This window comes from Leucoraja erinacea, chromosome 2 (genome assembly GCF_028641065.1).
Source record: "Leucoraja erinacea ecotype New England chromosome 2, Leri_hhj_1, whole genome shotgun sequence".
In the NCBI taxonomy this organism is placed as follows: Eukaryota; Metazoa; Chordata; class Chondrichthyes; order Rajiformes; family Rajidae; genus Leucoraja; species Leucoraja erinaceus.
The window spans coordinates 52,176,448-52,191,644 of NC_073378.1; the positions used below are offsets into that span (position 1 = coordinate 52,176,448).

Here is a 15,197-nt window from a genome sequence, read left to right on the forward strand (position 1 = left end):
TTGTAAATTCTCTCTAGTGTGTGTGGGAAAGCGTAAGTGTGCGGGGATCGATGGTCGGCGTAGACTTGGTGGGTCAATGGGCCTGTTTTTACGCTGTATCTCTGCTAAACTAAACCAAACCTCATTCAAAGACAACAATAATATCTGGTTTTCAAATTTGAAAGTATAAATTGTCTGTGCCAAACATTATGTAAAGATAAATTCTTATTTGCCTGCATATAATTCATATCCCCTATTCCCGGGATATCCAAGTGTGTATCCAAAAGTTTCTTAATTGCCACTGTCGTCAGCAGCAAGATCTCCCAAGATGGGATACCTATATATAGTGAAGCAAAGGCTAAATTAAAGGTATTAAGATAAGACGTGTAAATGTGGTTCTGTGACATTAGCCAATACAAACTGGGCACGAGTGAATGGTATGGTTAGCAGTATAAATCAGAATTACCAATCATATATTTTATGATTTACAGTACAAATCAGTATTTAAGGTAAAAAATATATAATGTATCACCAATGCACATTTGAAATGGCTTTAGTGATAATAAAACAGTTTCCAAACTATGTCTAACTAAAAGTCACATTGTACAAAAGCAGACACTTGAAATCTCTACCATTTTGTCACTAAAATACTTAGAATATATTTTCCTGCATAAAATAATAGTTAGACAGCACTTGGAGTATGTGTCCAGTTCTGGTCGCCACCCTACAGGAAGCATGTAGTAGTAATGGGGAGAGTGCAAAAGAGATTCACCAGGATGTTGCCTGGATTGGAGGGCAATAGTTTTCAGCAGAGGTTGAATACGCCAGGCTTATTCTCACTGGAATGTAGGGGGCCTTATAGAGGTTTATCAAATTATGAGAGTAGGTAGGAGAGATAATCAGAAGCATTGTCCCTGAATGAGAAGAGAAAAATTTAAAGGAGACGTGAGAGTTGTTTTCATGCAGAGGGCGGTAAATATCTGGAACGGGCTACCAGAGGAGCTATTAGTACCAGATAGTTTAAAGGACATTTGGATGGGTAATCTATATTACTAAAAGTCTGATCTTGACCGCTTTCGGCTCGCTATGCTGTGATTTCAGAGAGAACGCCGCCACCTATGGCCATCATTTTTGGCCACCTTGCTCAGAGCCCCCCTCCACCTGCCTGGACTGGAGGATATTTTCCCCTTGATGAAAAATCAGAGAGATATTAATGTTTTAAAAAATGTTGCCATTCTCTCTGATGCCCCTGTTAGTGGGAGGGGGAGGGACTATAAAACCCGGAAGTGGCGTGCCTCACTCAGTCTCGGCAAGATGGAGGAAATGAGAGGTTCACGTCTCTCTGAGCACTGAATAACAAACACTGAACACATGTCTACTCAACTGTGAGTGCCCTTAATGTGGTTTGAAAATGAAAATATGGTTGGTTTGAAGTAAAAATGCAGTGCAAATGGTTGTTTGGGGGCGTTTGGGGTTGAAGTAAAAAGGAAGTGCAGATGGATGTTTGGGGGGATTTTGGGTTGAAGTAAAAAGGCAGTGCAAATGGTTGTTTGGCTAAACTTGACAACTTCCTATTTGCACTACATTGATTTTAGATGAGCCTGAATTTGGTGGCCTTTCACCCTGCTTGAAGTGGTATGAAACTGCACTTGAATTTTGTGGCCTTGCACCCTGCTTGAAATGGTAGGAAAATGGATTTGAATTTGGTGGCCTTGCACTCTGCTTGAAATGGAATTTCAAGGCATAGCCGCGAGTCAACTGCCAGCCCACCAGCCGTGATTGAGCTGCCCCCCCCCCCCCCCCCCCCCCCCCCCCCCTCTATTGGCCACCAATATTGGAATTGGTGGATAGGTGAAATATTGCATTGGGGGACCAGCCCTCCCATGTGAACATTGGACCCAACGGGTCCCACTTAGTCTAGTTGTACAAAAAAAGGCCTAGATGTGCACAGGACTTATGTAAGCATATATGATTAGCAACAATATTGTAGCGGCACCTAGTGGTGGGGCTGGGAAGTCAGAACCCTCGTCATTGGTTGGCATTGTCATGTGACCGCGGGGGTAAGTTCGTGGGCTTTTAGTTAGTTATTAGCGCGCATCCCATCGACAGGAGCCTCTCTAGGATTTTGTCATCCCTCAACACCAGTTCGATCACATTCACGTCCACCTGGTGGGTCCCCTGCCGCCGTCCCGAGGTGTCACCCACCTGCTCGCTATTGTGGACCGTTTCACGCGATGGCCCGAGGCTGTCCCGCTCCCTGGCACTTCCGCCGCGACTTGTGCTCGGGCTCTCGCAGCCCACTGGGTAGCACGTTTTGGAGTTCCCGCCGACATCTCTTCGGACCGTGGTGCTCAGTTGACCTCTGCCCTGTGGTCGGCCATGGCCCAGCTGTACGATGTTCAGCTGCATCATACTACTGCGTACCATTCTCAGGCCAACAGCTTGGTCGAGCGTTTTCTTCGGCACCTGATGTCCTCGTTGAAAGCACGTCGCACGGGCCCTGATTGGGTGGATGCATTGCCATGGGTGTTGCTGGGGATCCGCACGGCCCCCAAGACGGATTTGGCTACGTCGCCTGCTGATTTGGTTTATGGCTCCCCTCCGAAGGTACCCGGCGATTTTCTTCCAGCGGCTCAGGGTCAGCAGGAACCCCCTTCGTCTGTGCTGGCACACCTCTGTGAGAAAGTGGGTGAACTACCCCTTGTTCCGACCTCTCGCCATGATGTTGCTCCATCCTATGTTCCGCCTGCACTCAAGGACTGCCACTTTGTTTTCCTCCGCAGGGACTCCGCTGCAGTGCCCTTATGAGTGTCCCTTCCGGGTGTTGCAACCCGGTGTCGCAACCTTTGTTTTGGATGTCAGGGGCCGGCAGAAGGTCATTTCAGTGGCCCACCTCAGGCCCGCCCACCTGGATGTCGATAGTCAGTGTTGGTGGCCCAACCCCATTGCAGAGGTCGTCCGCTGGCCATCCCGCTTTCGCTGGTTGCACCTGTAGTGCCTGTTATGCCTGTTGTGCCTGTCCCTCCTGTCTCCACACTGTCTGGCTGCCTGATTCGGACTCCTGCTCGTTTTCTTTCCTCTGGTTCTGGGGGGGGGGGGGGGGGGTTCCTGTAGCGGCACCTAGTGGTGGGGCTGGGAAGTCAGAATCCTCGTCATTGGTCGGCACTGTCACGTGACCACGGGGGTTCGTTCGCGGGCTTTTAGTTAGTTATTCGCGCTTCTCCCATCGACAGGAGCTGTGTCCGTTAGCAGTTTTACGAGTTTCTGTTTGTTTTTTGTCAATAAAAACCATTTCGCTCAACCTGCCTGGTCTCACTACAATATGCTTTGCAGTCAGTATGGATAATGTGGGCCGAAAAGGCTATGTGTACGCTTGTGTGCTGTACAACTGCTGTAAATTACTGCATATTTGTAAATTGAACCATTTTCACTGGTCAAATAACAACTCACCTGTTGAGCAATTGCCGGTGGAAATATAGGAGTGAGAAAGCCAAGGGTCAAGGCGCCAGAAGACCAGCAGAAGCCCTGGAAACACAACACAAAAGATCAAAAAGTTAGGTAGACAGACAGCAAATAGAATGTTCCATCTTATAGATTGTGTGGTGCAGAAACATATCATGGGAAGAAAGAGACAGCTGTGAGCCATTCAACCCCATCTCTTGCTAAGCCTCATCTGCCTTTCAATTATATCAAAGCTGATCTGTATCTTGCTGCTAACTATGTGGTTGGGTTTCATTTCCTTAAAATATTCTCCATCAATTGGCTTTTTTAATAACTGCTTTTATTTGGCTTGACCTCAAGGAGGACTATATATTCCTGTGTAGGAAAGAACTACAGATACTGGTTTAAATTGAAGGTAGACACAAAATGCTGGAGTAACTGAGCAGGACAGGCAGCAACTCTGGAGAGAAGGAATGGGTGACGTTTCGGGTAGATACCCTTCTTCAGACTAATGTCAAGGGAGTGGGTGGGACAGAGATAGAATTTAGTCCGTGACAGTAAGACTGGTGGGAGAAATTGGAAGGGGGAGGGGATGGAGAGAGAGTGAAATCAAGGGCTATTTGAAATTAGAGGTCAATGTTCATACTGCTGGGGTGTATTCTACCCAAGCGAAATACGAGAGAAATATATTTCTGCTGCCTTTGTCTGAACTGCTTTTTGCCATCATCCCAAAAAGTCTGGTAGGTTTAAACATATGCTACCCCCACCCCCACCCACAACCTCCACATACCGGCACACATTTCCCCTGCCCACAACCCCCACACATCCCCTGCCCCCACCCTCCCCACAATCACTTCCCCCACACAGCCACCGCCATACCCCCCCACCCCAGCCACCAACACCAACCTTCACCCCAACCAAGTCTGGACTTCCACCAAAGGAAATAGGACAGAATAAACAAACTATCACCTCCTTTAATCATAAACGTATCAATTACTTAAGAAAGTTATCTGAAAGGCAGGAAAATAGGAATTAATCAAAGGGGAGGGGGGGGGGGTTGATTGTTGAAGAGTGTAGCATCTGCAATCTCTTGTTTCTTCAGCATGGTTAAGTTTGGGGGAGATTATGGTTGATAGATTTGATTGATTCTATTGAACATACAACAAAGTGCATTGATGAGAGCAGTGCGGTTGATCATTTCCCCTCCGCAGTATTTAACTGGAAGCACTGATTACAGCCATTAAACCTCCAACACATTGAGCTGCCGTGCCACGCATGAGCAAAACCCGGGCACTTTCCCAACAAAGGAAAACAAAGATAAATTGTTTGCATTCAAGGTTTCAAGGTCAGTTTATTATCACATGTACCAGTTAAGGTACAGTGAAATTTGAGTTACCATACAGCCATACTAAGTGAAAAGCAACACAACACACAACCACATAAAAGTTAACATAAACATCCACACCAGTGGATTCCACATTCATCACTGTGATGGAAGGCAATAAAGTTCAATCTTCTTCCTCTGTTACATCTTATAGGATTTCAGAATTCCCAATTAGTTTTACTGCCAATTAAGTTCTCACTGGAAAGTAGTGATGGCTGTAATGTTGGAAATGCAGACAAAAGGAACTTAGTCATGTGGAAAATGATTGTATGCTGGCTGAATCAACGTCTTATCATGAACTCCAAAATAATCAGAGATGTAGCTCTTCACTCCTTCAAAAGTCTGTGAATCCGTTGGACGATTGATTGCTTATTGATTAGCAGGTCTGTTCTTAATCGCAGTACTGGAGGAGAGCAATGAATAACACCAGGATCTAAAAGCATCCATTGTCAGACATGATCCCTCCAAACCCACACGCCCGTGCTATTCCAAGAATGGCAATGTGTCCCTTGGAGAGACTCAGGTTTGGAGTTTCATTGGAAACATTGTTGCTGTTTGTTTTACATATACTGTTCTGGAACTTCCAAGCGCAACAGCACTGGTAATCCGATTTCCAAACATGCTTGAGGTCAAACCTCTTGTGGTGAGTTCCCATTAGAGGATTTAGAAAAAAGGAAGTTTCCAAAATTAGGACCAGGCTAAAGCCAGATACTCCAACTGAAACCATGCCCTCCAGACTTAATTAGTGACATTCTAAGAGAATTATATCCTGATTTGGTTATATCCTTCAAAGTGTATGGAAACGAGTGGCTAATACAGTAAATACAGGGAGGAGAGAACAATGGAGGACTCAGACCGGGAGAGGGGGAGAACAAAGGAGGAACTGGCGGGAGTATTTTGTAACCTTGTAAGCAACTATGCAAGCAATGATTTTCACTGTGCCTTGTCACATATGACAATAAAGTATTCCATCCATTCCGTTCCGGAAATCCTTCTTTTAACGAACCACTTTATAATGGATTTTGGTTGTAGCGGACAAACCTGCCGACACTACTACAGCTAGCACTGTTAACATTGGCCAAAATACAGCTACTATAAAATGAAGGATCATTGCTGCTTGGTCTCTTTCTGTGAAAGTTGCAAGCTGAGAGTCATGGCTCGAAGGAGTCTGGACCCCAGGTGGAAGTTGATGATGAGGAGAGGTCCAGATGTCCTTACTTTGTTAAGATGTATGAGGGTTTGCAGAAAGAGATACGAAAGCCTGCAAATGCATAGTGGAGATTGGTTATAGAAGGGGGTGTGTAAAGGTATTGTTAATAATGTTGCAAGGTGGTTGTACTGCTGCTTGATGACTGGCTGAAATGTGAAGCCTTGTTTGAATTGTGTATCCAACCTGGGAAAATGTTGTATTACTTAGTCCTTCCAGAAGCTTTGGTAGAAACATTGTAATGGGATGCTTTGTAATTGGGTTAGGGAACTGTCAATAACTGTATAATGTGATCGATATGTGTGATTGGTTTGTAGGGTTTGCCTCCTCCAAGTAATGTCACACCCTTAGTTTGGAAGGGTATAAGAGGGTGGGTAATTCTTTGGGGTGTTGGTTGATTGTGACTTCTGTTCTGTTTGCACAAGATATTGTTGTCTTGCGTGAGTGGATCGGCAACCGTCCCTGCAGTTAGTTCTTCAATAAAGTAAGGTTTTGGAACCAGAGTTTGACAATGTCAAATGAGAGGGGTATGTGGGGGAGAGGGGTGTGTGGGGGAGAGGGGTGTGTGGGGGAGAGGGGTGTGTGGGGGAGGAGGGTGTGGGGGGGGGGGGGGGGGAAGGGGGAAGGGGGGGTGTGTGGGGGGGGAGGGGGGTTGTGGAGTTGAGCGGGGAGGGGGGTTTGTGGGGTTGTGCGGGTAGTGGGGGTAGGGGGGGGGGGGTGTATGTGGAAGGGGGAGGGGTGTGGGGGTGGTAGGGGAGTGGGGAAGGGGAAGTGGGGGGGGGGAGTGTGGGGCAGGGGGGGGGAGGGGTCTGTGGTGCAGGGATGTGGAGGAGGGGGGTGTGAAGGAAGGGGCTTGGGGGTGTGGGGGAGGGGGGGTTGTGTGGGGGAGGAGAGGTGTGTGGGTGTGAGGGAGGGGGCCTGTGGGGGAGGGGGTTGTGTGGAGAGGTATGGGGGGGGAGGTGGGTTGTGGGCAGGGGGTGTGTAGGGGTGAGTTGTTGAGGTGTGGGGGAGGAGGGTTGTGGGGGTCTGGGGGAGGGGAGTTGTGGGGATCTGGGAGAGGGAGGTGTGGGGGAGGAGGGGGTTGTATGGGGAGGATGGTGTATAGGAGGGGGTGTCACAATCGACTAGCAAGGCAGGACGGGCCACTCTGGGAGGGAGGGTCACTGTAGCGCACTCACGGGCGGCCACTGCAGGCGCCCGATGGGGAGGGTGTTGCGGGAGCTGGAGTGAGAGCCGAGCCCGGGGCCGAAAAGGAAGCCGCCGCTGGAACCAAGGACAAGCCGGGATCCGGGATCAGCGACGAACCCAAGCGGCGACCGAGCTGACGGCTGGCGTCTACAGCCAGGGCCGGGCCGAGTACGAGAACCAGTCCGAGTTCCAGGCCTTGGCGCTGCTCCATGACCTTGGTAGGTCCTGGGACAAGCAATGAGAGTGAGGGGAGGAGGATGAGGGAAATGAGAGAGATGCCACTCACTCCCACCCTCTCTACCCCCTCCCTATCTACCATCACTCCCACCCTTTCTACCCCCTCCCTCTCCCTCTCTCTCTACCCCCCTCCCTCTCTGCCCCTCTCCCTCTCTCCCCCCCCTCCTCTCTCCCTCTCCCTCTCCCTCTCCCTCTAACCCCTCCTCCCTCCCTCTCTACCCCTCCCCCTCCCTCTCTACCCCCTCCCAATATCCCCTTCCCTCTCCACCCCATCCCCACTCCCTCTCCCCCCCTCTCTACACCCACCCCCTCTACCCCACCTCCCTCTCTACCTCCTCCCTCTCTGCCCCCTTTCAAGATCAAGATTCAATTTAATTGTCATTTGGACCCCTTGAGGTCCAAACGAAATGCCGTTTCTGCAGCCATACATTACAAACAAATAGACCCAAGACACAACATAATTTACATAAACATCCATCACATCGCTGTGATGGAAGGCCAAAAAAACTTATCTCTCCACAGCCCTCTCCCCCCCCCCCCCCCCCCCCCGATGTCAGAGTCAAAGTCAAAGCCCCCGGCTGGCGATGGCGATTGTCCCGCGGCCATTAAAGCCACGCCGGGTGATGCAAGGTCGCACACCGGATTCTTGATGTTGGAGCCCCCGGCGTGCGCTCGCAGAGTCCCGCAGCCATTCCAAGCCGCGCGGGGCGGTGCTGTGAGGCCCCGCTCCAGGAGATCTTCAACCCCGCAACTCGGGCGGGAGAAGTCGCCGTTGCAGGAGCCCTGAAAAGCGGTCTCCCTCCAGGGACCCGCGGGCTCCCGGTGCCGCCGTCCGCCAGACCCGCAGTTGCAGCCTCCGAATCTCCGGAGGTCGGGCCGCAGCAGCAGCAGCGCTCCACCCGCTCCGGACTTGGCCAGCTCCGCGACGGTGAGGTGAGTCGTCGGCACCAGAGTCCCCGGTCTCGCTCTCTACCCCCCTCCCTCTCTACCCCACTGTAGATGGTTTATGCATGCAACCAATAATATAGCTACCTCAATACCACTAACCACGCCTTAGTTACCAATTATAATAACGCCTTCTTCTCCTTCTGCGCAGTACAGTAGCAGACTGGAGACAGTGACTGCTGATGTGTGTTTAACCCTGTCTCATTAAAGACTAATGTAAAGTACAAGTGTGTTTGATCACTTATTTACACCCACCTCCCTCTACCCCATCTCCCTCTCTACACAAATACAATACAATACAATAATTCAATACAAATTTATTGTCATTTGAACCTCAAAAGAAGTTCAAACAACATGTGAACAAAATTAAACAAAACAGAAATGAATCAAACAGAAATCAAGCCAGACTGGTTGGGCAGATTTCAGACATTTTATATTGAGGAGGAGTACATGAGGTAACCAACAGGACATATATTTCATAAGTCACTGTTCAGCAAATTACACCCAAGAACTGCTTCCTCTAACAACTACCAAACCCTACTTTGAATTACTTTAAAGCATTTCATTTAAGCTCTGTTGATTCACATGAGTGAAGTCATAGCCACAACCCTTGGATTAATCAACAGAATTAATTTTGTGTGGTTAATGGAAAGCAACTGCTCTGTGCAACCTCTGACCAAAGGCACTCCCAGAGCACAACATTCAAAATGGAATCCACAGATGTTAAAACTGTATCTTTAGTGTTTGATAATGCATCTTTAACAGGTGATGCTTTCTGATTACCATGGAAGGAACAACGCAAAATCTAAGTGACAACCAAGCCCTTTCCTGTTTCCTGGTAATTTTAAAGTTATGTGTAGGAAGTAATTAGGGTACTACTGGGATTCACCATAATCGATGTTACTACTAAGTGGAGGGAGGGGTGGAAGGAAGGTTATCTTATGCGGCTAATTAAAACAGGCAGCCCAAACCTCAGACACACCTCTTAAGAAATCACCAGAGAAGTGCCATTGATGGAAGCAGCTGTGTCAATCACCAGAGGTTAGAACACACAATCCATCCAGCAGGATAAGAAGCCCTTAATTTACAAAGGAATAAAAAGGATGAAATCAAATCCCAGTGAAATACAAATTAAATTGTAAAACAATGTTAATTCCATTCCAATCTTCCCCTCTTTATCGGTCCTCCCCAGGTTACGACATAACAACTGACATACGAACTGTTCATATCAAACTATTCCAAACAGTTTATAAGTCCGTGGCTGTCCAGCAATAAATTAAAAAAAAACCATTGGCCAACCAAGGGCAACGTGTAGGTGAGCCATGGCATCTACCTCAACTAGTCAGATTTCTCTGTGAGATATTGTCATTGCAGAAGACTATTATCCATACTCAGATATATCTGTGCGCTGCACAGAATTTTAACAAATGGTTTGTTTCATTCAGGGTTTTGAAGACAGAAATATATTATGATTCCAACTTTGCACCAGTGCCACAGAGTTCTCACAAGATGGTAAATGCCTGCATCAGCTGTGCTGGTCTCCTAAACACTCATTCATATGTATAGGCTGTCCATGAGCCAGGTGAGGGAGGGGGGGGAGGGGGGGGGGGTGTGTGGGTGGGGTGAAGGGAGGAACGGGGGAGGGACAAAGGAGGGGTGTAGGTGTCTGGGGGGGGGGGGGAGGGTATTGGGGTAGGTGGGAATTGGGATGTGGGTGTGTGGGAGGGGATGTGTGTGTGTGCGGGGGGGGGGAGGGCTTTCCCCGACTCCACACAGCAGCTTCCCCGACTCCACTCTTGCAGGCTCACTCAGCACGGCTTGTAGACTCAATCAGCACGGCTTGTGGATTCAGCCCCACCTCCGGGCCTTTATTCTCCTCGCCCCAGTGATTGACAGCGGGTGCCGGAAGAGGCGTTACCTTCATGGTAACTGACGGGTGAGAAGAGCAATCTGCTGATCTCATGATTTTTTAAACCTTCATAACTTTTGTAATATTCCACCGATCGGAACAAAACTTGGTGCGTTTGGAGCTGTGGAGAACAGTGAGTAAGGTAGCGATATATAGGGTACCGTTTTCACGCAAATTTAAAAAAACGCAAACCGGAAGAAGACAAGATGAGAGTTTTAGTAATAGTATAGATAGATGGTGGAGTACTTGCCCCTAGCATCATCAATGGTGTCGAAGTAGAAATGATCAAGAGCTTCAGGTTCCTTGGTGTTAATATTATCTACGATCTGTCGTGGACCAACCACATTGATGTAACAGCCAAGAAAGCACACCAATGCCTCTACTTTCTGAGACTGGGGAAATTTGGCATGTCCTTAGTGACTTTTATGAACCTCTACAAATACACCATGGAAAGCATATTGTTGGGTTACAACACAGCTTGGTTTGGGAGCAGCTCTGTCCAAGACTGAAAGCAATTGCAGAGAGTTTTTGATGTAGCCCAGTGCATCACATAAACTAGACTTCCCACCATTGATGCCGTCTACACTTCACACTGCCTCAACACAGCAGCCAAATGAGAAAATCATTTTTTACACAGAGAGTGGTGAATCTGTGGAATTCTCTGCCACAGAAGGTAGTTGAGACCAGTTCATTGGCTATATTTAAGAGGGAGTTAGATGTGGCCCTTGTGGCTAAAGGGATCAGGAGGTATGGAGAGAAGGCAGGGATGGGATACTGAGTTGGATGATCAGCCATGATCATATCGAATGGCGGGGCAGGCTCAAAGGGCCAAATGGCCTACTCCTGCACCTATTTTCTATGTAATATAATTAAAGATGTCCCACCCTGGTCAGTCTTTCTTCTTCCTGCTCGCATCCGGAAGAACGCACAGAAGCTTGAAAGCGTGCACCAGGAACAGCTTCTTCCCGTTACCAGGTTTCCGAAAGGTCCTTCCATAAGCTAAGGTACTGTCTGATATACCTCATTCACATTGTGGACATTGGACTTTATCTATGGACCTGATGCACTAAAATTCAGAGAACTATATTCTGCACTCTGTATTTTCCCCCTTGCTCTATTGTATTTGAGTTTGACGATTGTATTTATATATGGTATACAGGGCTCTCGCTTAACTTTTTTTTCCCTGCTGCCAGCCGGGCAACCTTGGCAGCTTTTTAGGTTGCCAAATGACAGTTTAGGTGGTCATTTAAGACGGTTTGCATGACGCGTGTAATAATGTACTCGGACGAAGTGCGTAGTTACCAGTCGGAATTCTACTCAATGAAGCATTCACATATTATATCTGCTTCAAATAAAGTCACAAACTAAACATATTCACCAATCAAGGCATGATATATCCCACAATGACATGCAGCAAAATTATAAGACAGTATCTCAACTCGTTTTACACATTGCAATGAATGCAATAGTGGGGTGGATAGATGGTAGGGGGGGGGGGGGGGGGGGTGTTTTGGGTGGGGGGGGGGGGGGGGGGGGGTTAGAAGGTAGTCGGTGCAGAATGGATGGACTGAGGCTGGTGAATTAGTACGTGTTTGTTGGGGTAGGTAAAATTGTGAGGGGAGAGCACGGGGGATGTCAGTGTTGTTGAATGGGGGGGGGGGGGGGGGTTCAGTACAGAATGGATGGGGGTAGACAAAAGTGCTGGAGAAACTCAGCAGGTGAGGCAGCATCTATGGAGCGAAGGAAATAGGCAACGTTTCGGGTCGAGACCCTTCTTCAGACTGTTCCCCCCATTCTTCTTGAATGAGGGGATCTCAGTACAGGATGGATGGGGGGGGGGGGGTAGTAGATCAGCGCAGGATGAATGGGGGGGGGGGGGGGGGGGTGTAAGTACAGTGTGGATCGGAGGGTCTGTGCAGGATGAATGGAGAATCACTACAGGATGAATGAGGGGAACGTGCAGGGTAAATGGAGGGTGGGTCAGTACGGGATGAATGCGTGGATTAGTACAGGATGGATGGGGGATCAGTACAGGATGGATGGAGGAGAAGTGCAGGATGGATGGGAAAGGGGTAAGTACAGGGTGAATTGGGGAAGCAGTGTAGGGTGGATGGGGGGTGGGGGGTGGCAGGAGAATCAATGCGAGGTGGATAGGGTGATCAGCACAGGATGAATAGAGTGGGGAGGGGAGCACAGGGGATGTCAGTGAGGACTGAATCGAGGTGGGAATGGGGATCTGCGGGATGGAGAGGGAGAGAGAGAGAGAGGATGTATGGAGGAAGGAAGGTCAGCGCTCCTCGGACAACATCGCCCCGCTGCCTTGGCCGTTGGGAACTACCCCTCCCTCCTCCTGGCCTCGGCGTGAGGGAGGGTTTGCATTGAAAGTGCGCCGTTAGCAGGTTTGCAAGCAGAGGCCCTTATCAGGGCGGGCGGGGTGCGGGAGGAGGAGGCTGTGCGGGGCCCGTCATTCGCTCCGACCCTTCCTCACCCCGCACCTAGTATCTTTCCCACGCAATATAGCCGTCACCGCCGACACACCTGACCCGCGGAGTTACTCCAGTTTTTTGTACCTATCTTCGGTACAAACCAGTATCTGGTTGCCAAGCCGGGCAAAATGACTCGGTGTTTAGGTTGCCCGGCGGCGCTTTGAGTGGTCAGTGGCACCCGGGCAACCGTTAATTTCGAGCCTTGGGTATATCTGATCTGTTGGATAGCACGCACAGCAAAACAAATTACGGTACCTCAGTCCATGTAACAATATATCTAAACCCAAATCTTTTTTACATATTATGATACAGAGCAATCCTATTAGTGCCTTTCCCCGCCCACCAATTTAATATTTTTTACATGCCATTAACTTCCCTTTCATTTCTTCTGCAACTTCCTTGGAATAGTGGGTAATTTACAGTAGCCAATTAAATTATAAACACAGCTGTGGGATAGAAAAATAGGTGCAGGAGTAGGCCATTCAGCCCTTCAAGCTATTCAATGTGATCATGTGGGATGTGGGCGGAACATAAAAACACAGAACAATAGAGAACAGGAACATGCCCTTTGGCCCGCAGTGTCCATGCCGAACATGATTTCAGATTAAACTAATGTACTCTGGCTGCATGTGATACATCTATCATATCTGCATCCACTACCTCCCCTGGCAGCACATCCAAGCACCCATCACTCCATGTAAACAACTTGCCCCGCATGTCTCTTAACGCTAGACATTTTGCCCCTCTCTATTTAAAGTTATGCCTTCTTGTATGTTATTTCCATGCTGCGAAATTGGTCCTAAGTGTGTACTAGAGCATCTTAAGGAAACCCATGTGGTCACAGGAAGATCATGCAAACTCTTCAAGGTCAGTATTGAATTTGAGTCCCTGGAAATACTTCCAACATTTATTCTTTCATAAATGTGAAAATATGAAAGAAACAATCCAGCCTATTCTGCAGCATTCTCTCATCACATGTCCCAAACGCATCAGTTGTTCTGAAGAATGGCATTCTGTACTAGGTAAAGCACTTTGACATACACAGAGTTTCATGATTGCAGTCTGCATAACATGACCGGCAGTCTGCATAAGATGACCAAATCTCTGCTGGCTACTGACCACCAGTCAGTGACCTCTGACAAAATCCAACTTGGGCCCACCATTGGGGATTCTGTGGTGCCTGAGGATTCCCACTTTATGGTGTCATAGATCAAACAAGTGTAAATCTGAAGAGTGAGCCTGTTGTTTGGGGACGGGATGGAGGAGGTTAGGAGAGGGAGTCAACAGCTTCAAACCCTAGCGTTAAGAAAAGGGAGACAGAAATAGAAGGGAAAAACAACAGGCAAATACACATTAGTGGAGAATACCATTATAGAAGAGCATGGTGGAAGACGACAAAAGATAACATGCGAATAATTTACGATTTCTATGCTGCATCATTTGGTAAGAATGTACATTTTGTTTTCAAGTATGCCTACGTTTATTCAGAGTTTGCTTTTCCGCTCTTTAGTATGGGAGCTGTGGAAGGACGTCTGCCAAGAGAATACTAATTTTGAATGTTCAGTTACAGAGTGATGTGGTTAGTTTACAGTCAACCAGTGCCCTCTGCAGATAACATCTGGTAATAAGTTAATTCAAATCGAGTTTATTAGTCATCTGTACAAGTAGGGTGAGGTACAGGGACAATGCAAGCTATTGCATGCAGCTGCATCATAGTCACATAGACTCAGACAAAAACAAATTATACATAACTTATAACATTTTGAAAAAAATAGGATTGTGCAAAAATACATTAGTGCAAATACATGCTTAGAAAAAAAAAATCCATGGTAATGTAAGACCGTGGTGCTCTATATTCGCGAAAGGATTAGGGTTCCTGACACTGCAGGCACTTGCCCTACCTCGTTTTTCAAGGCAAGGTCCAGAGTTGCCCCCTCTCTGAAACTTCAAATTGTAGGATGTAAAAACGCACTTTACAGATAACTGAAGGTAGACAAAAAAGCTGAGAAACACAGCAGGTGAGGCAGCATCTCTGGAGCAAAGGAACATGCGACGTTTCGGGTTGAGACCCTTCTTCAGACTGATGTCGGGGGGCAGGAATAAGAAAGGAAGAGGCGGAGACAGTAGGCTGTGGGAGCGCTGGGAAGGGGAGGGGAAGGAGGAAGAAAGCAAGGACTACCTGAAATTGGGGAAGTCAATGTTCATACCGTTGGGGTGTAAACTACCCTAGTGAAATATGAGGTGCTGTTCCTCCAATTTGCGGTGGGACTCACTCTTGCCAAGGAGGAGCCCAGGACAGAAAGGTCGGATGCGGAATGGGAGGAGGAGTTGAAGTGTTGAGCCACCGGTGGATCAGGTTGGTTATTGCGAACTAAGCGGCGGTATTGGGCGAAGGTGTTGGGTGTTGAACTAGATACTCTC

General features: G+C 48.0%; 1 protein-coding gene across 5 annotated transcripts in view; it reads right to left on the reverse strand.

Annotated features, from left to right (window-relative positions):
- The window catches only part of LOC129710103 (cytochrome c oxidase assembly factor 1 homolog), a 59,986-nt gene that overhangs the window by 33,679 nt on the left and 11,110 nt on the right, over window positions 1–15,197 (reverse strand). For 4 of the 5 annotated variants that reach the window (XM_055656856.1, XM_055656828.1, XM_055656838.1 and 1 more), the window contains exon 2: window positions 3,430–3,504. The gene's annotated coding sequence lies outside the window, so the exon portion shown is untranslated. Of the gene's footprint in view, window positions 1–3,429; window positions 3,505–9,363; window positions 9,439–15,197 lie in introns of those variants that run through there. The other variant, XM_055656865.1, reaches the window with a different exon arrangement.